Genomic DNA, 25,090 nt, shown 5'->3' with positions numbered 1-25,090 from the left:
CTGTGCCAAAAGGGTTCTTTATTTTTACAGAATTTTCAGCTAAATATCTCACTGTGGGAATCTCTCCAATCTGTAAGGCATCCTGGAAGTGTAATGTAGTATAATATGGTGGTTAGGACCAGGTGTCGGAATATGACAGACAGGAACAAATCCTAATGCAGCCACTTACTCACTGTGTGACCATGGGCAAGTTACATACCTTCTCCGAGCTTCAGTTTCTTTTTCTTTAAAATGTAAAAATAACAACAGTAACACAATTATTATTGTTGTTGTTGTTAGTTATTATAGAAATAACTACCTTACCTTTTCATTCTGAGGATAAATATGACCAGGAAGTTAAAGCACATAGCTATATACTATAACAAGTCAGCTGATCTTATTTGAGATAGATATTAATTTATCAGCTGCCAGAAAACAAGTAAGAGAGCAGACTAAGCTGAAGAAGAATTTTAGCAAAGGATGATAATAATAGCTAACACTGTTGAGACTACATCGGGGAGTGTTTTACTTGTGTAACCTCCCTGAATTCCCATCACGAATGGTGTGGTGGTACATTAGTCAGGTTAATGTAGATTATGCTGTAGTAGAAATCACTCCCAAATCTCAGTGGCTTTGTAACTACAGAAATTTATTTCTCATTCACACAAAATCATACAATGGGTATGAGATGTGAGCAGCAGCACTCCAAGCTGCTTTGATTGTTTGGGAATGTGTAGCTGTGGTCACTGAGGCAGGGCATACTAGCCCTGTTTCTAGCTTCTGTGAACTTGATGTTTTAACTCCTGCCCTACATGCATATAATGGACATGCCTTGTTCTGGGAAACCCAGCAATATGCCTGAGTTACCTTGCTTTGGCCTCCTGTCTCTCTTGTCACCCTCTCCTTGGGAAGCATCCTCCTCCTGAGGGCACATTCTCAATTAAAAACCAATCAAACACCCCTACAACCACCTCTTCTGTCAGGCACTCACACCAGGACCACTATCCACTTGCCCTAATCACTCCAGGGCCAGAAATCAGACAACTAGGGATAGCTCCTATGCCCTAAGATCCGCTGAAGTAATTCAGAATAGCCAACCCTAGGCCTACCTACACTGCCTCGCTCATTCCTTCCTCTGCAAACCACAAAAAAGGCTCTTGTCCATAGTTCCTTCCTCTCTTTCTGCCTTGGGATGCACTCTAGGGCTTCCGATGTAAACTCACGTGGCACAGTGTATGTCTCTTTCTCCTGAGAACCAGGAATAGTAAATTATCTTTACAATTTATCTCTTGGCCTTAGTATACCTCAGATTTTCTGTTCATACACTATATTTTAAAACGCAGGAAAGAAAGAATATGGAAAACCACACTTAAGACCTTGAATGCTTCCCTCCAGACAAGTTCATGCCCATCTGCACAAGGATGAAGAGGCACAGTCCTCCCATGTGTGCACAGAACACACAATGTTCACATTGTGTGAACAATGTGCTTTCGACTGTGCTTTCGACTACCACAGGTGGATTTGTAGCCAATGTCAGAGTAACAAACAGTGAGCTTTCACACAGTTGGGGGTGTCGGGGATGGAAACAGGCCTACATCTGACCCACGGCCCTTAGAGACCCACAGTCCTTAGAGACCCTCAGGTGAGCCAATGGGCAAGTTAGCTTTACACTTACCATTTAGCCCTTTTGTTCATTTTGCCAAGGGTTTACCTTTGGTACCAAGGAAGCCCACCAAATCCACAGATTCTCTGTGACCTACTTGAATGCATTTTTATCACACTGTCAAAATAAAAATTTGGTATCTTTCCCTTTTCAAATTCCTAGGAACCTAATAGTCTTCCACAAGGTTTCAAAAATAATTGCCAGCTGGCTTGCACTCCTTCCATTCTCTCCTTTTGTACTCTGCAGCGAATTTCCTACCCTGGGCATTCTGAGACACCTTGCTCCTCCGTGCTCTTCCCTCACTGACTATTATTACCTTAAGTATTCTTCTTGCTATTACCTTTGTCACCAAGCCTGTTCCTAAGACAGGCCAGGCCTTCTGTCCTTTTTCTGTAATTTCCTATTTGCTCTTTTTCCCTGTTAGGAAGCCAGTCCACATTTTCTTTTTGTCAATTTCTTTTTTCCTTTCTCATATACCTTCAAAATGCTCTTTTTCTCTTCTGTGACTTTCCTCCTTACCCCCTTACAGTGGCCATGCTATGGGCCTGCCTCCACCCACTTTGTCCTCACCTGTCTTGCTTCCTTCTCTGCCACTGTCATTTCTCATGCACGCCTTTTCCACGGTCCACTTCCCATTCTGATGTCTTTTAAAACATCTCCCCTTTCTCTACTTATGTTTCTGTTAGAAATTATTATAGCATTAAGTCATTAAAATCTGTATCACTTAGCTGTGTCATCTTACTGCCGCCCTGTCAGAGACCTTTGCTATAACAATATAATGGAAAATTACTCTCATGCATACAGTGAAAAAGAGAGGGGCAAAGTGACAGGAAGAGAAAACAGAGACTGAACATAAAAGTAAATTACAAAAGGTCTGCACAAAGCGAATGGAAGAATGAAACCATCAATCAATGAATTTTTCAATGTAGATGGTCAATTCAAATCATTCTGGTAGGGAAAAAAGTAGGCAGGCAGGCGGCCGGCAAGCAGGCAAAAACTATCCAAACCCTTGTCCCTCCTAATGTCATTTTCTTCCTAAATTATTTCCTCAATTTATCCTGGGTTTATTAATTTATGTAATACATACTTACTGTGTACTGGCGGTGTGCCTGGTAGAAAGGAGACATACTCTCCATTTGCACGTACCCCAGAAACTCTGGGCAAGAAAAAAACTTTCTAATCTGGAGAAAGTTTGAAATGACACCTTAAAGATGAGATGACACATGAAAACTCTGAAAAGTGATCCTTTAATCCACAGAGGGGGAAGAGAACTGGAGGCTGATAGTACTGCTCACAGAGGTAGTTCTTTAGCTGGGCTGATGTGCTCACTGGCCAGCCTCCATTTGGATTGCCTGGTGTCCATGCCGTGTAGGGTATTAAACATGTTTAATGCCACCCGGGCCTCAGATGATTCTTACATGTAGTTATCTGAATGAGGACAACTGTTCAGGTAACTATCTAACCCTAGAGTCAAGGATTGTGGCGGAGAAACTATCTAAACAGAACCTTGTACATGATCATCACAGTGAGACGGATCCTGGCTAGGAGTGCTACATCTAACACAATGGGAATACTGACTAGTGTTGTCGTCATCTCTGGGAGTCACTGGGACTTCAGGTGTGGGGCAAGAGAGCCCACAGAACAGGCATTTGTTTGGAATAATTAGAGGAAGTTACATCTGGATCTGGGGGCATGGTCTCCAGGGGGTGGGCTCCTAAATCCTTTCCTCTAACACTCCGTGGGAGAGAACTGAAGTGGGACTGAAGTGGGACCCCCTGCATGACACCTGGATAAGTTGGATAGGCCAACACACAAGGCTGAACTGAAAGGTATCATGTGCCCTCCACAACGGAATGCCTTGAGCAGGGGTTAGCAACAAGCTAAGCAGCACTGTGAATTTTAGCCTCTCTCACGAGAGAGGGGTACAATTGTTTCATTCCTGTTCTCAGGTTGTTGAGAACAGAAAATTTACCTGTCCTTCTCCAACTTGCCTCTGTGTCTGGTGTTTGCTTTGTGAAGAAATTGCTGTGGGGGCTCACAAGCCATGCTACCCTGGCTGAACAGCTACTGTAGAGAAAAGAGATGGCTTCTACCCCCAACTGAGGACAGCATCTTGCTTTCAAGTTGACATTAAACTTCAAATTGTCCAGAGAGTCTTGAAGGCAAGTGCTTCCAGATCCCCATTGGCACCTTAAGTGGCCAGATGAGAACTCCTCGAAGGCACTCCTTCCAGCCCAGAGTGATCTTGGCTGCTTGAAGCAGAAATACACAGCCCTTACCATGGAACCATGTCTTTCATATATCCCACCATTCTGATTCCCAAACCAGTAAACAGATTTCAGGGATCAAGGAACAAATCTCTCTCAGAATGTCCAAGTCAGGCTGGGGTTACTGCCACCTGCTTATAGGAACACAGCAATGTGCAGGAACAAAAGTCCCTGGGCAATGGTATTTTAGAGATAGGGATTGGGGCACAATCTCTAATTGTCAAAAATCAGAGCGAACAAATTGGCTCAATAAATGGCCAGAAAGTATCTGCCAGATCCAATGATTCATTTACCCAACTCATTCATTTATTCAACAAATATTTATAAAGCCAGATATTCGCTAAGTGCTTGGGACCCACCCACGAATATTACCAATGAATGTAATAAACAACAAGCATAGTAACAGTAAGGAGCATAAACATTCATTTTATAGTATGGTAAAAGTCTTAAGTACTATACAAGAAAAAGAAAGCAGAGTCATACAAGATAACTGTGATTAGGAGGACAGGCTGCAATATTAAATCGGAATAGACTGGGAAAGTTAAATTGGAATGAGGAAAAATGATGAGATTGCACTCTTCGCAACATCTCTCTTCCAAACATCTGTGGATGTGGCTGTTTCCCCAGCATCTATCCATTCTCCTCTCAGTAACTGCTCCAGGTTTTACACAGATATATCCATACCCTGCCATGCAGCCCTTCTGGCCCATGAAGAGAACACGTGTCTCAGGCCCAAGGACAATCAATGAATCAATGTAACCCTTCTTCCAAACCTAGTTATTGACTCAGGGGCGTGCCCTTGACCCAATCAGAACTATAGATCTGAAGAAGCTATTTTATAAGGGATCCTAAAAAAAAAAAGTCCTCATTTCCTGCCTCTTGTAATGGCAGCCTGATGTAATCTCAGTAACCTTCTTGGGCAATTTGCAGTGAAGCAGCTGGACCAAGAACTGTATCAGCACACAGAGTCAGAGTTCAGAAAATCCCAGAGGGCCAGACCCGGAACCCAGATCAAATCATGCCTCCCCGGGATGCTTTGATACAATAAGCCAATGAATCCACTTTCCGACACAGACCAATCAAAGTTAAGTTGTTTGTTACTTGCAACCCAAAGCATCTTAGCCCATACACCAGACCAAGAGCTACTACGCACAGAAGACCCACCTCATGGACACACGTGAAAAGTCTTAGTCCAGCTTTCCTATCCTAAATTTAACATCTCTGTATTAAAGTCACAATTTAGAGACAAAAAATCAACATTTTTTGTGAGTCACAGAGAAACAACTTGTTAAATCAGTAAAAGAGATACTTCCAGAAAACTAAAAATAGTAGAATATATTGCATTAGAAATGAAAGGTGCAGATGTTAAGGCAGGCTCAGGAGGATCAATTCTAAGGTAATTTAGGGGAAGGAAATGACAGACGCTCTCGACCTCCAGCATAGTAAATAGTTTCTTGATTCCCTCTTAATGAAAATATCACACATTCTCATTTCTTTTCTGCAATATGGTCGATGGATTTTTTTTCCTGCCCTCTTTTTTTCCTTTTCCTTTTTGCATAGATTTGGTATTTTTGTTTTTAATAAAAGTGGAGGTGTTTCTGAGAATTTCTATTGCAACAGCAGGGCTTGAACTTCAGGACAGCTGAAAGGAAGAGTGTGTGCTGTTTCCATGGAAACCGTAGCAGTATAATGTCAGGTACTAAGAGACATCAAGAATGAAGGGATAAAATCCCTGCATCATTTTAATAAACACGTCCTACTTACCGCTATTTAACCACAGTCGGCATTCATATGCTCTATCTCTTAATAGCCACTCTTCATAAATTTCTTTGGACCACATCTAACCTTTCTAAGTTGGTCTTGATTATGCTGCTAAGTAAATAAAGATGAAAAGAATGCCCTTCATTAGACTATTATAAATGCTTTATTATTCTGAAAACTCATTAGCCATATATATATGTTTTAATTAGAAAATGGTACTACGGGGACTCAATAATAAGGGTTCATGGAAACCGACAAAGACAAACAAGTAAATTAAACAGGGCTGACATTTTGTCCTTACTTCCTCATCTTAAAGTACACACTTTGTTCTGGGTTATTTGTGGTAGAAAAAAATAGATAAATAAACGAAACAGTTCTTACCCCAACCCCCTCTCTTACTGATGCTTCTCCCCTCAAGTTTAATTTCCAAAAGTATCCTGTCTGGCAGCAAGAAAACTAACTACCTCCAAGCTTCCAGTCTCCCAGGCAGCAAGGGATGGAGCCAAATGCTTATGAGCCCGGCCCTGGGTTTAGTGCCCTAGATTAGTGAACGGCGCTCTCTAGGGAGGCGGCCTGGTGAGGTAAACGTCTCCCAAGGCTTCATTGCAGCTTCCTGGTCTTCTCTCGCTCTCCGCAGCTCCCCTCAAACAAGGGGTCAGTTCTCAACTGCTTCCTCAAAGCCTGGCCTCCACACATCCGTCAGCCATCAAGAAGGCAGAAGGGCAAAGGAGGATCAAGAAGGGCAGAAGGAAGCAAGGAAAGAGAGGAAGAGGAGGAAAGGAAAGAAAGGGGAGGGGAGGAGGCAGGACAGCGCCATAAATCAGCTGGAGGGAAGAAAGACTGAGGCTTTCTCCACTCCATCAAGGACCCTTCGAAAGGACACTGGTTGGGAGGAATGATTTGTATGCAGTCCTATACGGAACCCCTTTATTTGTCTCCCAAACTCAGGGAAGGGAAATTATGCCGAATTTCAAATAAAATGAAATAATACTCCATTAGGGCCAGTGAACGGAACTCTGGCAAGCAAGCTCTGCCTGTATCGTGGCCTAAGAAATGATAAACACTGAAGGGAAAAGGAACCTTTTCTCCTTTTAGAAGATGAATTAGAATAGAAAGTAGTAAGCCTCTGGTAGTTAAGGACTTCACAAAGCCACGTGGGATTCACAGCCACAGCCAGAAGGCCATTCGCTGTGTGATAACTGGTGAGCCACAGAATGAGGGGCTGGTGTGCCCGAGGGGAGTCCTGAAGACAGGAAGTAGCAAATAGGACAATAAAGCTCACACAATCCTTAGAAGTACTCCCCAGGGACACCTGATCCAGAGAAGGGATGCATGGAGCTGAGGCCCAGCGAGTCTGTGATTAAGGAATGTGATTCAGAGTTTAAGATCTGGATCCCCTTTCCTTAAGTCAATTCCTCCTGTTGGATTCTGCTACAACCCAGAAAAAAACAGGAGGTTAATCATCACCAGGCCCAAGGGAACCAAAAGACTGAGAAGCACAATCCTGCCCCCAGGAGGTCACAGTGGAGATGCCAACAAGAAAATTCCTTGTGGGATCCAGTCACCACTATCACCACACACACACACACACACACACACACACACACACCACCCCACACACGCAGACACACACACAACCCACTCACTTGAAGCTAAGTTGCTCCAGGTTTTAGGTTTATAAGCGGCATAAAAATACTCAAAAGAGAGACTTAACTACAAATAAAATCCCCAAAGATGATCTGAAATCTTGTGGAATAATCTCACAACCTTTCAAAGAGACAATGAGCCTACATTTCATATAATCATCTGATTCTGCACAAAAGGTTCATGTTCAATATTAAATACTCTTTTGTGTTTTATCAATTTAGGGGCTCTGGAATCATGATGCCAGTAAAGCCAATCAACTTGGACATCAATAATCTGGTCCTTTGATCTCCCATAATGTCTGTTAGTTTAGAATATACAAATGACCTTCAGATGGGTTTCCCTCTCCACCCCCACATGAAGATTCTCCTTCAAAACAAAGAAGTGACAATAGCAGAAGGTGATCACCATTCCTTGATCAGAAAACAAGAAAAGACAGTATTACAAAAGATACAGATCCAGCCAATTAACTGTAATATATTTCTTTAAGTGCCAAGACTTTATTAGAGTTGAATAATTCATTCAGTGCTCTTGACTTACCATATTCCCAAATCTGATCTGCCTCACTATGGTCTTACTATCTCAAGGAAGTTTCTATGGGAGAAAAGGATCCAATCTTATTGACCACAACCACAGAGAATCTTAAATAAATATTTTAAGTAAAGCAGGATGAGACAAGCTTCCTGATCCTTAGGAAATGGGAGTCTTAGGGAATGGGAAGAGTAGGAGAATATAGTATCTATAGCTAATTTACCTAGCTTGATCTTGAGCAGCTAGTCCAGTTGTGGTCAGTTCTTGCCTAGCATGTTAAATTTGGCCTCTGACATTTCAGATGAACTGACACTTGAACAGCCACTTGAACAGCCAACTTGGGTTATGAACTATCGGGTTTGCCACAAGCCTTTATGGTCTAGCTCTGCCCATGTATTATTATCTGCCTGGCCTTTGCCATTATTCACTCAGCCCCAAGAACACCTGAAAACTGAGTCCTGGGCCCATTTAATAATTTGTTCAAGATCATAGTACGATGGAATCAACAAAGCATGTGTTTGCAGGAATAGGAGTGGAGATGGGTGATTACAGGACTCTCCTAATCTCTTCTTCATCCACAGATGATGTGAGTAACTAGAGCTGAGCAGGGAAGTCACAGCCAAAGGAAGAAGTGCTTCTTTCCCTTCCTTTTCTCTCTTGCTATGGACAGAGTCAGCAACACCACCCTTCCCACGCACTGCCCCAAATCCATATGTTGAAGTCTTAACTGCTAATTTGATATATTTGGAGATGGGCTTTTGAAAGGTAATCAGGTTTTGATGAGATTGAGATAGATTTGCTATCCAAAAGTGGAATACTGCTGTAACAAACACTGAGACACATGGAAGTAGCTTCAGAACTGGATGATGGGTGAAGGCCAGACAAGTTTCGAGATGCATGCTAGAAACATGGATAATTAAGGACAATTTTGGGGGAGGTCTCAGATGGACATGAGGGACGTGTTACTGGAAATTGGATGAAAGGCAGTCTTTGTAATAAAGTGCATACCATTGTTTTGTGGAAGAAAGAACTTGCAAGCAATGAAACTGGATATTTAACTTTGGAGATTTCTAAGCAAAGCGTTGAAGAAGCAACTTGAAGCCTCTTGACTGCTTAGAGGAAAATGTGAGAAGAGAAATGAAGAGGAAGTGAAGAAGGAAGTGTTAAGCAAAAAGGAACCTAAAGGTTTGGAAAATTCTCAGCCTGTCTATATTGAAAAAAAAAAAAAAAGGAGGGAAGGAAAGAAAAGCAAGCATGTTCAGAACAGAACACCAATAGCCAGGCTCAATAAAAAGAAACCAGGATTATACCAGCAAAGACATGCCAGTTTGAACCAACGGAGACAGAATGCAGGACAGGATGAAGGAAAACTGTCAGATTTCTTGGATTTTATCAGGTGGGACCATAAGTCTATTGAGCTATAAACATGCACCGTTACTTAAGGAGGGGGGAGAATGACCCTGAAAGGGATTCAGAGGTTATGACATTGCTTCTCCCACCAAAGTCCGGGGTCAGGGCTGGTTCCTCCTAGCTTTCAAAAGATAGGGGACTTCTTCTGTTCCTGGGGCCAGGGTTCGCCTCGTCCAGTGTCTCCCCAAAGGGAAGGGCAGGGCTGCCCACAGAGCTGTGGGAGGGGAGCTGCCACCAGCTTTGGCCCAGAAAATGAGACCTCGAGCTGAAGAGGATTCTTTTCAAGCTGCGAGTTCCAATGGAATTTGCCTTGCTGGATTTTTGACTTGCTTGGGAACCCATCACCCCTTTCTTCTTTCCAATTTCTCCCTTTGGAATGGCAATATCCATTTTATGCCTGTCCCACCGTTGTATTTGGAAAGCACAGAACTTGTCTAGTTTCCCAGACTCACAGCTAGAGAGGAATTTTGCCTCAGGATGAATCATATCACACATCTCCTCACCCATATCTGTTTTAGATGTTATTTAGATGACACTGGACTTTAGATTTTAGAGTAGATGTAATAGTGGGGGCTGTGGGGATGCAATGAATGTATTCTCTATGTGAGAAGACCATGAATTTTGGGGGGGCAGGGTCAGAAGGTTACGGACTGAATTGTCAAAAAATAATATAGCTATCACTCCACATCCAAGATTTCCTGAGCCAATTCACACACATACATCCCAGAGTTTGTGCAAAACCAAACTAGTCTATCACATCGAGAGCCTGGCAGAAATTCTGTTGGTAACATTAGGGTCCTAATTTTTTCCATAGGAGTATTTTCAATGGCAAATGTGTCCAATCATTTCTGAACCCTTGTCTCGTATTGAACAATGAAGTTTCAGTGTAAAAAGATCTTATTTTTAGTCATAATCATTATATTTACTTTTACAACCTAGCTTCTTTTCCCCCGGTATGGGAAATAGTCTGGATCATAGATCATCTTCTCAATTTTCAAACTAAAGATTAAAAAAAAAAAAAGGTTTAAAGGAAATTTTATCATAAGTACAACCTTAATGGAATTTGCACTTCTGACCTTTGAAATATGAATCCAAAATTTGACCTATCAGGCTACACTATTATTTCTTATTCTCCATAGTCCTGTCTACACACTGAAATCAGTTCTCAGATTGATCTTTCAGAGAGTTCTCCAAGGTCAACAAAACCTGAGATTACAAATAAAAAATTAATTTAAGAAATCAAATAACAAGTATCACTAGGGTCAGTACAGAGTCTTCCTTCAGTGGTCAGGGCAAATGGCCGGCAAAGCAGCCTTTCTATACTATTAATATAGTTTTGTATGTCTCTGTGTGTATGTGTGTGTGTGTGTCTGTGTGTGTGTCTGTGTGTTTGTGTGTTTGAGATAGAACGAAAGAGAGAGAATGAGAGAGAGGGAGAGAGAGAAGATTAAAAGGGAGAGGGAAGATTTCAATTTACTGGAAAATTGCTCTATCGATAAGGCACTCTTTAGAATAAGATGGCATTTGCAAAGTTGCAAAAACAGAAAGGACGGACATGTAATACAGGAGAGCACAAAACCAGGATGCTACAGATTTTTATTTACAGTTGAACAGTACAATCCTGCAGTTTGGGGCTGTGGCTGGCCTCTCTCACTTCAGTAATCAGCCTTTCTTCCAAAAGAACAACTTAACCTTATTTTTATTGTTCTATATGTTGTTTCTATCACACACAAAAAAATTCCAAAACTAAAACTTAAATGAAGATTAGGTATAGCAAAAAAGAGTCTTTACAAAGAAAAAAAAAAAAACAATCACTAACTGCATGACCATCTTCGCCAACAATGGCTCCCACTGCTGAATGTTTGCTGGAGCCTCCTGTTCTCAAACCGAAATTCATCCCGCCAGTGCTCATTTTTAGTTAGGGGTATGGCCTTCTTCTTATTACATATCATTATTTGAAAACTAAAAATGTAAGTGAATCTTAGGCTTCTCAAATCAGTTTTGCTTATAAACATGTTTTTAAATAGGTAAACTAGGTGCACCTGTGTGGCTCAGTTGGTTAAGAGTCTGCCTTTGGCTCAGGTCATGATCCCAGGGTCCGGGGATGGAGCCCCCAGTCAAGTCGGGCTCTATTATTCAGTGGAGAGTCTGCTTCTCCCTCTCATTCTGCCCGCCTCTCCCCCTGCTTGTGCTCTCAACCTCGCTCTCTCTTATATAAATAAATAAAATCTTAAAAATAAATAAATAGGTGAAGTAACTCATAAAAACCAGGTTTTCGCGGGGGGAGGGGTGTTATTGAATACATTGCTTAAAGGTCTTCATTCAGTACATAATGGAAACCCAAATGTAAAATTATTTTTATGAGGATTTTCTGTATTGATGAGTCACAAATTTTAAAAAAAAAAAAAAAAAAAAAAAAAGCCTACAGGGGCCATAAGGTGTCGGGAGCAACAATGAACAGGGTCTCCTTAGACCTCCTCCAGGGCCACCGCAAGAACAGCAAGTCGCTAACGTCAGTCAGGATCTCCAGCTGACCTCAGTCATTGAATTGGGCATCAGCCTACAGTGTGGTAAACCTCAGAAAGAAGGCACAATTTTTATTAGGGTTTACAGTTTGGCATTGAGGATTTATAGTATCTTGAATTCTACACCAATTTTATTTGTAATACTTTCATTCAGCATCACATTCTTATCAGCCTTGTCTTTGAAAAGTTCAACATTATATTATTGGTTCTAGTATTACTCAGTTCTTATTGATTTTTTCTTGTAATTCCAAAGTGGTGATTTTTTGAAAGTTTAGGGAATAGTTAGCATAGTGGCCTTGAGATCAAATCGCTCAGGCTCTGGATCCTAGTTCTGCTACTTGTTAGTTATGTGACCTTGGGGCTAATATTTCCCTCTCTATGTTTTAGTTTACTTATCTGGAAAGATGATTGGTATTAAAAAGCCATTGCTATGAGGCTTCAATCCTTAACAAAGTAGAGGGTGTTGTTCCCCAGCAATTTCTCCTCCAAAGACAGCTTGTCTTCTGTCAGCTCTTTACATGTTGGTGTGACTCAAGCTTCTGCATAAAGTCTTCTTTTCTTCCTCTGTGTTGACTCCTGGCTTGGAGATGGTGATTACGATGCACTCTATTTTTGTCACCCATTGTCCTTTCAACTTTCCTCTGTGTCACTAGTTCCTTCTCTGCCACTGGATGACTTTGCAGTTACCCTCTTGTTACTCTTAGCCAACAAAAAGTCCCTAAGTCCCTGGAATAGAAAAACTTGGCCATATTTGTAATCAAAATATCTGATACTGTCTACTATTTGATGCTCCAAACTCAATTTGGAGTTTTGGTTTCTTACTCTTACCTGAGAGTTAGTGCCATTTGAAAGCAAAAGGAAGCCATGATCAGTCCTTCTTTCTCCCCTCATGGGGTGCTTCTACTTCTCCCTCATCTTGCTACCTGGATCTGGAACAAGGGGCACCAAAGAAGCATGCAGAAAGCAGAACTCTCAACTGACTGGCATGGTGTGTTGGGATATAGTGACAGGTTCTCTTTTGAAAGTTTCGTTTAGGCAGATGTTTAGAGATCCCAACAGACATCCAGAACTCAATGGCGCCCAAGCCGAGCTCATGACCTTGTCCCCAACACGTTCCTTTTGACAGTGGTGGGTTTTTTTATTTGTTTGTTTTCCTTTGTTCTTCTGCCCTGTACCACCAACTGCCAACTGAGTAATCTGATGAATCTACGATCATTCTTGTCTTCTTTCTCTACCTCACCTCATATCACATTAGTCACCCCTTCCTATTTAACATATTTACTGACAGCCTCTCCAATGTGCTTACTCTCCTGCAGCCTCACTGCCACTGTCCTGGTTAGGATCTGGGCACCTCTTCTCTAGGTTATTCTCATGAAATCACAGCTGGCCATCCATCACTTCCCAAACATCACAAAGATGGCACCTCTTTTTACTTTAACATCTTTCTTTTTATCAAGTGATCTTCTTAATGTTACATTGGTCCTGCCATGCTTTTTCTTAAAAACCTGCCCTAACTCCCTCTCGCCAAAAGAGCCATTCAGATTCCTTTGTCTGCCTTACAGGACTCTTCAGTTCACATTCCTACCTACTTTCCCACTCCTTTTACCTCACTGTAGCTTGATTCTCAAGAAGCCTCTAAATAACCATATTTTCTTAATCTTACAAGACTATTCTAGCCTCTCTGTCTTTGTATATGCTGTTATTACTGCTTAGGTTAGACTTCCCTTGCTTCTTTACTTGGAAAACTTGTATTATCTCCTCCAAAAAGACGTCTCTCACCCCCTCACCAACTCGTGTTAGTTTGTGCCTTCTTTGCCACTACAGCACTTTCTTCCTTCTCCTCTGATAGAAACTAGCGTTACAGCATTCCATTTATGCCTCTCTTCTCCATTAAATGGTGGGGTTTCTGATGTGGGGAACAACAAAAAAATTCAAGAAAATTTGATAAATAAGTGACTATACCTAAGAGCTGAACAGTTGAAAATTAAGAAAGCAGAGTGAATCATAAGGTGAGGAGGTTGGACTCTTTAAATATGAATTTTTCTCTGAAGCAGAATAAGACTTTATTCAATCTGAGCTATCTCTTTTTTAAAGATAGAACTCTCTGTTACCAATTCCTAATCAAAATTTTATTTTTTAAATACATCTATGTATGATTCTTGGGGTAGAGAATGGAGTGTTCTACATATTTTTCTGCTAATTGGGGGGAAAGGGAAGGAAGAAATTATATATATATATATATTGCTTTGCAAACAAATGTGCTGTGATTGCAGTGGAAGATCTTCTAGGACAGAAATTGTACTTGTTCATGCTGAACTTCACACAAAGCTCTTGGTTCACTGGAGATACCCAATATATATATTTTTAAAGATTTATCTATTTATTTTTGAGAGTACAGGCATGCACACAAGTAGGGGGATGGACAGAGGGAGAGACAGAAACCTCAAGCAGACCCCAAACTGAGTGTGGAGCCAACATGGAGCTCTATCCCAGGATCTTGAGATCATGACCTGAGCCAAAATCAAGAGCCAGCCACTTAACTGACTGAGCCATCCAGGCACCTGAATGCCAGATGTTTTAAAAAAAAAAAAAAAAAAAACACAAGCAAATCACTTGTCCCCCAAAATGAACTGCATCTAATTTCAAACTTAAAATTGAAGGACATGCATAGGATAAACGTAAAAGTTTAAAAAGAAAAAAAAAAAAAACACTCTGAAAGAAATGGTCTTAAGGTGAAGCGTGAACTACATTCATTGAATGCACAGATCAGAATAGGTTGGCTGTGCAGTTCCCTGTCTCCCAAAGGTCTTCCAAGAGTGCATGAAGAGGAGGCTGAAGGAGAATGGGAGTGTTGGGAATGGTGGGGAGGTGGACAGAGTCATTTTCACACTGGAATGTACGCAGCAGGAAGTAAAATGGTTGTCTTCTGCTGGGCCACAGAGGCTGTCCCCCAACATTATGATATTCCCATGCTTTGGATTTAGCCATCTTGTTTTGTAGAATCATATTTCCCACTAATGGTTTTCTCTAAGTCCTCCATGCACATTAAATCCTTTAGCAAATGTGGCACTCAAGAGGTTAACATGATGGGCAAAGTGGTCTTGGTTCCTCCCAGGAGGTCATCCTGGTATTGCTCAGCTAATGTTCTACATTCTGTTAATGTGAATGACAACTGCACAATTTCCCAGTGCCCAGGAAGGAAAAGAATATCCTCAAACATTCCAGCATCTCCCAATTCTCCCTCCTACCTCACTGTCTCTAATGCTGTATAAATGGCCTAATTTTTAACAGAAGTACGACAAACACAACAATAGCATCATTTTACAGCCACACTAAAGCACATTTTTAAAATGCATTCCATTTCAAAGCTGCTCTAATCTGAGCCTTTTGGAGTCTTTATTCTCTTTTTCTCCAGAAGCAGCCTGTGTTTCTGAATGCCACCAGGAGAGCTGAGGAATGTGGATAGCATCTGCCAGGGAGGAGGGGCTGCCTCCCAAGTCTTTAGTGATTCACAGGTTGTAAATGCACTTGATTGTGAGGATGTGCATTTACACCAGGAATTTATAAATGGGCATTTGCAACTTGCAATTGGTTAGCAGTTAATATCACTCTCTGCCCAATATAGTCACTACGGCCAACATCAGATTCTCTACTGTATCAATTTTAATGGGTACAATTCAGACTTTTTTTTTTCTTAGTGCTTCCTATTATCGAGAACATAAGAAGTAAACACTGTTTTGCCTACTTTTACTTTTCACCAAATCAATCTTAAATAAATCCTTCAGTTACAAATGAGTATTTTCAGACTATTTTGAATTACCCTGAAACACTTCTCATCTAATGGTCATACTTACTTTACAGAACATGTAGTTTGATATCGATTTTGTATGTGATTTGGTCAAGCTGACAGCTACTTGCGAAACGCTACAGCGGAGTTGCCTATAGTTGTCCTTGTGACCAAATATCTACTACGTACAGCCTGGAGTGTCATAAGGATTATAGCTCTAACTGCCAGTTTCTGTTTTTAAAATATCTCGGGGCAAAAGGACAAGCTGACCTAATCAGGAGGTCATTTGAATAGATTTTATAGTGCAAGGCACAGCTAATGCCTGGTTGACATTCCAACCCAGAAAGTTTTTTTCATCTGTGATTAATGGACTTGACATCCATTTTCCCTTTGCTTTTACCAAACATGTAGTTCAGGATTTATTGTTAAATACCACTGAGATCACAGGAAACTGAACTCTTATGGCTGTGAAAATATTGTGCCAGAGGCCAGAGTTTCTCCAAAGAGTTTGGATCATACTAAGTAGTATAAAATGGTTCACGGTCTCGGTCCCATTGACTGTCACAATTTTTCCAGTGTTAAGAAATTTTTTACAGTGGAAAATGAATTGCATGAGTTAGTAACATGATAAACCCATAGTTAAGTGATGAGATTTCTTTTTAAGATCTTATTTATTTATTTTAAAAAGAGAGCGAGCGAGCATGTGTGAGAGAGAGCGCGCGCGAGCGAGCGAACAGGGGGAGCAGCAGAGTGGGAAGGTGAGGGTGGGGGAAAGAGTCTCAAGCAGACTCTGCCCTGAGTGCAGAGCCAGACTTGGGGCTCAATCCCAGGACCCTGAGCCAAAACCAAGAGCTGGGTGCTTAACCAACTGAGCTACCCAGGCACCCCAGGTGATGAGATTTTTTAATAAATTTAAAAATAGTAGCAGAACCAAGGGGGAATGAGATGGAGGAAGACGATACCCATTTGGTTTCATAAATGGCTGACTTTTCCATTTGCTCTACTTCTACAACACCTTCTAGTAGATGGAAGTGAAAAGAGTAAGAGCTTGAAAACCCAAAACATCTTTCTCTCCTTTCACTGACTGAAATGATTCAGAATTTTGCCAGTATAGATGTGAGACTTATCCTCCTAGTCAATGTGCCAGTATCAGGACATAATGTTATGTTCTTAAAGGATTCTCTACTACTTTCTAATCATTCAGTGGTCTTCTGGTGCACAAACTAAGAGCATCTGTCATCTGTATCTCTAAAAAAGACCATATGGTACAGCAATCGAGTCTTTGTGGTTAAGCTACTAGGTGAGAAATTCTGGCCTATGTGACCTTGGGCAAGTTATTTAACCTAACCAGATGTCCTACAGGTAAAGCAGGAATAGTTATAATACTTTCTTCCTACAGTTCTTGAAAATGTTTTTATTTTTATTAAGATTTTATTTATTTATTTGACAGAGAGAGAGAGCGAATGAGAGAGAGGGAGAGAGAGAGAGCACGAGCAGGCCAAGCAGCAGACAGAGAAAGAGGGAGAAACAGACTCCCCAATGAGCAGAGAGCCCAATATGGGGCTGGATCCCGGACCTGAGATCATGACCTGAGCTGAAGGCAGATGCTTCACCAACTAAGCCATTCAGTTGCCCTGGTTCTTGAAAATATTATTTAAAGAGCAATGCACAAAAGGGCTTAGTACCTAATAAAAAATAAAATCACAACAACTATTAGCTAATATTTTTATCAGGTAGTTGATATAGTTAATTGCTTTTAAAAAAGTGAATGGCATATTTGGTTTGCAAGCCACAGTAGACCTAACTAGGGTTTACCAAATCTGTCCCTTAATATGAGCAACAAATGACTGTGTGAGGTGCATATAAACACAAATTCCCAGTGCTCTGAGAAAAATGGCAATCCTCCTGTCCTTGGTAAGAGGATAATGACAATGTCAACATTTTACTCATTTGCTGTACTTTCTAAGTAGAGTAATGTCTTGGGTGAAGCCTACAACAGGTTAATGGTGACAGCAAGGAAGAACAATGGACGCTGGCTTCAGGTGATGGTTTTATTATGAAAGGGAATCAACTGTTACCAAATTAAACCACGTGTGAATTACAGGTGTCACTGCACGAATGTGTTGACTGACTAGGGCTCTGCTGTGAAATGAAACATGTGAAATTTAAGCATACTTTTGGAACAATACACACATTTACATCTACTTGAGAATTTTAATGCTTTTGTGAAAGCCTAACATCTTACTTAGCACAGAGAAATGATTGGTTTCAAAATGAGACATGTAAACACAATGTGGATTCATTAATTGTTCATTAACACTGCCTGCTGCAAACGCAAGCCCTGTGACTAGGCTCTGGCGGCGGCATCCAGAACAGGCACGCTGCATTTTAGTCCTTCCTCCTTTCGTCCTGGGCTAAGACAGTCCAGAATGAGCCCCGTTAGCGATTCCTAATGGAGGCTCTAATTCCTACTTAGAAGCAAACAGTAAGAAATTAAATCAATTCAATCTAAAAACATACAGTGGCAATGCCATTTCACAAGGGATGCTGTTTAAACAGTTAACTCTGAGTGAACTCTTCCTGTTCTTTGATTGGGAAGCGTTTCAGCCCTTAATTACTGTGTTCTGTGAGTCTGTGACAGATCGTCCCTTTTTTATAGGCTTCTTGCCAGGATAAAGCAGCCTTTTTTTTTTTTTTTTTTTTTTTAAGAAGACTACACTTAATTAGAGCTAGAACAATTAACTCTTTGTGTGCTTGATCTTGTCTCTCCATGAAATTTTGATTGTGGCTGGAATCGTCTGCTTCTGTTGTCTTTGTAGAAATTGTTAAAATAAAAGCAATTTGGAGTGGAAATTTGCTATCTATATTTAAGGTAGAACTTTAAGATTCTTTTTAAGTGCAGTAAATAAAATTGTAAAATTTTTAACAGGCCAATAGGAGCATTTCCATCACAGCAATAGCAAGAGAGAGAAGAGCACAGTGGAACGCAGGCTTTGCCTGACAGCCGCATGCCCACAGAGGATTCATCTACCCTCCCCAAGTGTCTGTTTCTTCCTGTACACAGTGAGACTAGGAACACCTAACTCTCAGGATCACTCTGACCAGGCCCAGCAAACATCAGGTGCTCAATAACTGTGAGCCATTTCTTCCTGTCTTCCTCATCCTTGATCCTAAAATAGGCTACTCTGCATTTTAATTTTTTGACTCTATTGTAGCACACGGCAGAACGGCTGTCAGGCTGACGAGCTTTCAAACCAGAAGCACCCCACCGCCATCCTGCTCCTCAGAGAGTGTCCTTTTGGGTGACGCTGTCTGTTCCTAGATCTAAGAAGAAGAGATGACAGACTTGACTTAAAACAGGGAAGGCTGGGATATGAAAGGTTATCCTGAACGATAGAGAATGCTGGGAGTGGCAGAGAAAAAGATTCACTCTTCATTAGTGATACCCAAATAAAAACTGATCACATTAGGCTCACCATAACAAAGAATAATTCAGTCTATAGGGTCTTTTAAGATAAAATATAAAGTTTCTTCCTAAAAGTAATTTAGAAAAAGGTGAGAAAACTTCATCTAGGTAAAGATGGTTCTATTGCTGTCTCTATTTTTTTTTTTTTTTTTTTTTTTTTAGAAAAGTGACTTTGAGATTTAAAGTTGAATGTGTGCAAGCACAAGAAGAGAATCCCAAGCAGACTCTGGCCTCAGCACAGAGGCTGACCCAGGGCTTGATCCTACGACCCTGAGATCATGACCTGGGCTGAAACCAAGTCAGATAACCAACTGACTGAGTCACCCAAGCAGCCTGAACAATAACAAATTTTTTTTTTAAATTATCAAAAACCTACCATCCCCAAATGGTAGCATGGAATTGACACACACACTTCCTTCCACTTTTGATAATTTTATTTTGTTTATATATTGTTAAGGTTTATAACACTCACATTCCATTAATCGAGGCAGATTTAAGTTCTGCATTTAGACGGAATAAATTCTTACTTGTATTTTTAAGTTTTATTTTCATCATTTCAAAATTTTAAATTTTGGATTATGTCAATCCAGTCAAATTTAGATTATTTGTTTTATAAGTTCTGGATTCTTAAAGTTTGTGAACACAAGCATGTTTATTAGTTATACTTCAAAGACAACTTCCTTATGTGAAAATTATTAGGGTACACACTCCCCCAAAATGCAACATACTGTTTTCTAGCATTGATTGTATAGGGAAGAATCTAATATCAACCTGTTTCTTTCCCCTTTGTACACGACTTAAATTTTGTCTTGATGCGCAGTTTACTTTTTAGTCTTCAGGTTCAGTAACTTCATTGGACATATACTGGTATCAGTTACTCTAACAGTGTTTTCCTGGTGTATGAGACCAATTGATATGCTGATTCAAATCTTTTCAATATAAAGAATTGTTACGTTTTCTTCTTGTATAATTATTTGTAGACTAGGAGTTAATACTGGAATCAGATGTATGGCCAAGAGAATGTGAGGTCATGCAAAAGGGGTGCCCAGTATACTATGCAAATGCTAACCAAAGAAAGCTAACATAGTGACACTAGTATCAGACACAGTAGGATTAAAGTAAGAAGGATTATTAAGGATAAAGAGAGACATTTTGTAATGTTAAAAAGTCAATCCCCTAGGAAAATACTATAATCTATAATGGTACATACTTAACATAGTCTCAGAAAGCTAAACAATACCGACAGAATCAAAAGAACTAGATAAAGACATGATCATCATAGATTTTAACACACCTCTTCTGATATCTGATTGAAAAAACAGATGTTCAAATATTAGACACAGAAGATTTGAACAACATGGTTAACAAACTAGAGCTATGTACAACTCTTCACAATAACTACAAAAATGCATATCCTTTTGTTGTAAAATAAACATTCAGCAAAAATGAGCCAAGCCAACTTGCTTGGCTATGAAGTATATCCCAGCATATTTCCAAGGACTTAAATCAAAGAGAATCTGTCCTCTGACTACTGTGGAGTTATTTTAGAAATCAATAACAAAAGATAACTAGAAAATTCTCAAATACTTAAATTAAGGATTGTACTTCTAACTGATCCATGGGTGAAAGAAAAACTCAGAAAGGAACTTAAAAAATATTTTAACTGAGTGAAACAAAGATATCAGAACTTGTGATTTGTAGCAGAAGTGATTAGAAGGATATGTTGGCATTAAAAATCATATATATTAGAGAATAAAGACTAAAATACTAAGTGATTGAAGTAACCCTTTAAAAAACATCAAGTTAAATGCAGAGAAATTAGAAGAAAGGAAATGTGAAAAAGCAGAAATTAATGAAATAGAAAATTCACATACAGAATTGACAATCAACAAAGTCAAAAGTTTATCCTCCAAAAAAAGGTTAAAACTAATAAATTCCTATCAAGACTTCTCAAGATAAAAAAGAGAGAAAGAGAGAAGATAAGCACTACCAAATTCAAGAATGAAAAGGGGGCATCAGTACAGACCTTACAAACATTTTTTTTTTTTACAACATTTTTAAAAATATTTTATTTATTTATTTGTTTGTTTGTTTGTTTGTTTATTTAAGAGAGTGCACTCAAGCAGTGGGAGAAGGAAAGGAAGAGAAAATCTGAAGCTGACTCTGCACTGAGAATGAAGCCCAAGATGGGGCTCAATCTCAGAAGTGAAAGACCATGACCTGAATGGAAACCAAAAGCCAGATGCTTCACCAATTGAATCACTGAGGCAGCCCCCCACAAACATTTTTTTAAATTGTATTTATTTGAGAGAGAGAAAGAGCATAAGTGGCGGTGGAGGGGCAGAAGGGGGAGAAGCAAGCTCCCCACCAAGTAACAAGCCTTGGTCCCAGGATCCTGCAATCCAACTTGAGCTAAAGGCAGACACTTAACTGACCAAGTCACCTAAGCACCCCAATCAAACATTTTAAAAAGAAGTCATTTGGACATTGGGGAGGGTATGTGTTTTGGTGAGTGCTGTGAAGTGTGTAAACCTGGTGATTCACAGACCTGTACCCCTGGGGATAAAAATATATGTTTATAAAAAATAAAAAATTATATTAAAAAAAAGAGAAGTTATTATGAGCAATTTATGCAAATAAAATGTGAAAAATTAGAAGATTCTTATTGAAAAATATAGCTTATCAAAGCTAAAATAAGAAAATAGAAAATCTAGGGGCACCTGGAGGCTCAGTGGGTTAAAGCCTCTGCCTTCAACTTAGGTCATGATCCCAGGGTCCTGGAATGGAGCCCTGCATTGGGCTCCCTGCTCAGTGATGAGCCTGCTTCCTCCTCTCTCTCTCCGCCTGCCTCTCTGCCTACTTGTACTCTCTCTCTCTCTCTGTCAAATAAATAAATAAAATCTTAAAAAAAAAAGAAAATCTGAATAATCTTACGTCTACTAAGCAAATAGAATCCTTTAATTAAAAAATCTTATAAGAAAGAAAAGCCGAGGCCCACATAGGTTCATTGATAAATTCCACCATTTAAGAAACACGGAATACTAATCTTATACTTATTCTATGAAAGAACAAGAAAAGAGAGACCACATCCTAAGTGATTCTCATTTGGCCAGGAAAAACTTGTTACCAAAACTTGAGAAGGATGTTGCCAGAAAAGAAAATTAAAACATAGGTAACAAATATTAAATCAACCAAAGCACTCATATTCATAATATAACAATAACCTCTACAAATCAAAGACAGACCCAGAAAAAACTTGAACACACATGTTATAATTTCCTACTACTAGTGCAAATAATTGCCACAAAAATTAGTGGATAAAAAGAATACAGATTTTTTATCTTACTGGTCATGTAATTTAGAAGAAACGAGTCTGGCCATGCTAAAATGATGGTGTAAATAGGGCTGTATTCCTTCAGGATGTTCTAGGGCAGAATCTGTGTCCTTGCCTTTTCCAGTTTCTAACACCTGTCAGCATTCTTTAGCCCTTAGGCCCCGTTCCATCATCTTCAAAGCCAGCAACACTAGGCTAGTCCTTCTCACACTGCCATCTCTGACTCTCTCTTTTTCCACTCCCAAGGGTTCCTGTGATTACATTGGGCTAACCTAGATATTCCAGGATATTCTCCCTATTTTAAGACCAGCTGATTAGCAAAGTTAATTCTATCTGCAGCCTTAGTCCCCCTTGCCAGGTAACCTAACATATTTCCAGGTTCCAGGAGTTAGGATGTAACATATACACATATCCTAATTATAGGATATAGATCTTTAAGGAGACATTTTCTACCCACTACAAAACATATCACAAAAGAAGACATAGAAAGAGTCAATAAAAATGTGAAAAGGTGTTCAACCTCATTAGTCACTCAGAAAATGTAAGTTAAAGTCACAATGATATACCACTATACCTCTCCAGAATGGCTAATATTAAAATCTGGCAGGGATGTAGAACAGCAGGAATTCTCATATATTGCTGGTGAGATCTTTTTAATTAATGCAACTACTATGGAAAACTAAAGCATAAAATATTAATACTCTAATACCCAGCAATTTCATTCTTAGGTCTACATTCATGAGGAGTGCATACATATATGCACCAAATGACACACAGGTACATATTCAAAGCAGCAATTTTAACAGTCACACATTAGAAACTATTAAAATGCCTACGTCCAGGGAAATAAATTGTGGTACATTGACACAATGGACTACTATTCAGCAGGAAAGATGAACAAACTTCTACAGAACAATATGGATGAATCTCACAAAATATATTGAGTGAAGTCAGAGACAAAAAGTTATATATTATAGGCTCCTATTGCCATTCATATACAGCTCAAAGAAGACAAGACTAAAAATCTCTTGTAATAGAAACCAGAGTAGCAGTTACCTTGGGGCACAGAATACTTGAAAGATGGTATCCCTTAGGCTTCTGAGGTATTTGTAATGTTCCATTTTGTAAAAATACAATTACAATTTTTAAATTTTCTACATATGTTGTATTTCAATTACAGTTTCAATGTGGCTATTGAAATACCGTATGTACTTTGTGTCAGAAAACTTGGGACCTTATTTAGTTTTCAAGGATATATGAAAACAGACTCCTTTAAAGCAGGCTATCATATAGACACAAAGCTCACAGTAGACGGATGCTTCCTGTCAGAAGATCCAAATACCAAAAGGCAAAAGGTTAAAATGAATTAAAATTTATCCCTTCTTGAATCAAATGAAAATGTTACAGACCCCAGAGATTATTCTTATATTTAGACTTTTTCAGTGACCTAAAAGTAGTCATTTGAAATTAGCTAAGTAACATTATATTCAACCTTTTGAAATGAGAGTTTTTGCCATTTTATGAGAAATTGGCATTTTCATCATCAAGGAGGTACACAACCTTCTTGACACAGTGATTCTCCAGCAAAACCATTCAATTTTTAAAAACATACCGTTCTTGCCAAAAGCCCAGCCATAGTCTGTCGACAGAAAATGGACAGCAGCAAGGTATGCCCACAGAGGAAGAAAGAATGGACATTTCCAACTGTAAAACCAGGAATCTAAAGCATTATAATGAGAAGCCCCATAGTAACATGACTAAACCCGCTTCCTGCTTGGCTGTTGGTTTTCGTCTGTTTCTACAGCATCACAGTAAATATGAATGTGAATAACAATATGATTGTTATATGAATAACAATAAAGAAAATAATATTCCTTTTTATAGGGTGCTTTATGTCCATAAAGGCCATTCATATTGATAGGCTTTACTGGAAAATCAGGATCTTCTGAATGAGGTGCACCCCGGTTCAAATCCCAGTCAGACCTCTAAGAATAGCTAACTGTGCACGAATTTCTCAGTTGGGCATCAGTTACCTCCCGTGTATAGGAGGGTAAGAACTATCCAAAAAGCTTTAAGTGAGGATGACAGGTGATGTATGGAAGTCCCTGGAATGCTATAGAGATAATGTCAGGCCCATGGCACACAGTAGGAACTGGAAGAATGGTAGCATTTGCTGTGATTGTCTCATTTGCCTTTTGTAACAACCTATGAGGGCAGAGACTGTGAGTGTTCACCTACCAAAGAGCCAGCCCCTTAGTAGGCATTCAGGAAATGTTGGTTTCGTGAGTAATGAATTCATAAAAGAGCAAATAAAAGGAAGTAAGGCAAGATCCACTGTCCTAATTTTATATGAGGGCAGAGAGGTTCGGGTTTATCTGAGGTCCCATTGCTACTAATGAGAAAAGCCAAGTAACAAACCCTGTTTTCTTTACTCCAAGCCCAGTGCTCTTGTCTCTATTCAAGCAGAGCTCGTGACAATATTTACTCGCCTTGCTCTGGATGTTGGCATTTTATCTTCATTTTGTATGTGTGATTTGTTCTAAGTTAAGGAGTGTCTGGACTCAGCTCAGGAAAAAATTCAGTAAACAAGTTTCACGCTTATGCTGATAGCATGTGATATTTTAAATATACCTAAACTATGATAAAATGTGGAAGCACTGAACTTATTCAGTGCGTCTGTTTAATACAAAATTAAAATATCACCACAGAAAGTATTGAGCAAA

The 25,090-nt window shown here is 39.7% G+C and overlaps 1 long non-coding RNA gene across 4 annotated transcripts in view; it reads right to left on the bottom strand.

Annotated features, from left to right (window-relative positions):
- Positions 1-25,090, bottom strand: part of LOC131809435 (uncharacterized) — a 184,235-nt gene that overhangs the window by 71,040 nt on the left and 88,105 nt on the right. The window lies entirely within an intron of this gene.

Source organism: Mustela lutreola, chromosome 10, assembly GCF_030435805.1.
Source record: "Mustela lutreola isolate mMusLut2 chromosome 10, mMusLut2.pri, whole genome shotgun sequence".
NCBI classification, from domain to species: Eukaryota; Metazoa; Chordata; class Mammalia; order Carnivora; family Mustelidae; genus Mustela; species Mustela lutreola.
Note: the sequence above shows the minus strand (reverse complement) of the source record. Positions and strands in the feature narration are given on the sequence as shown.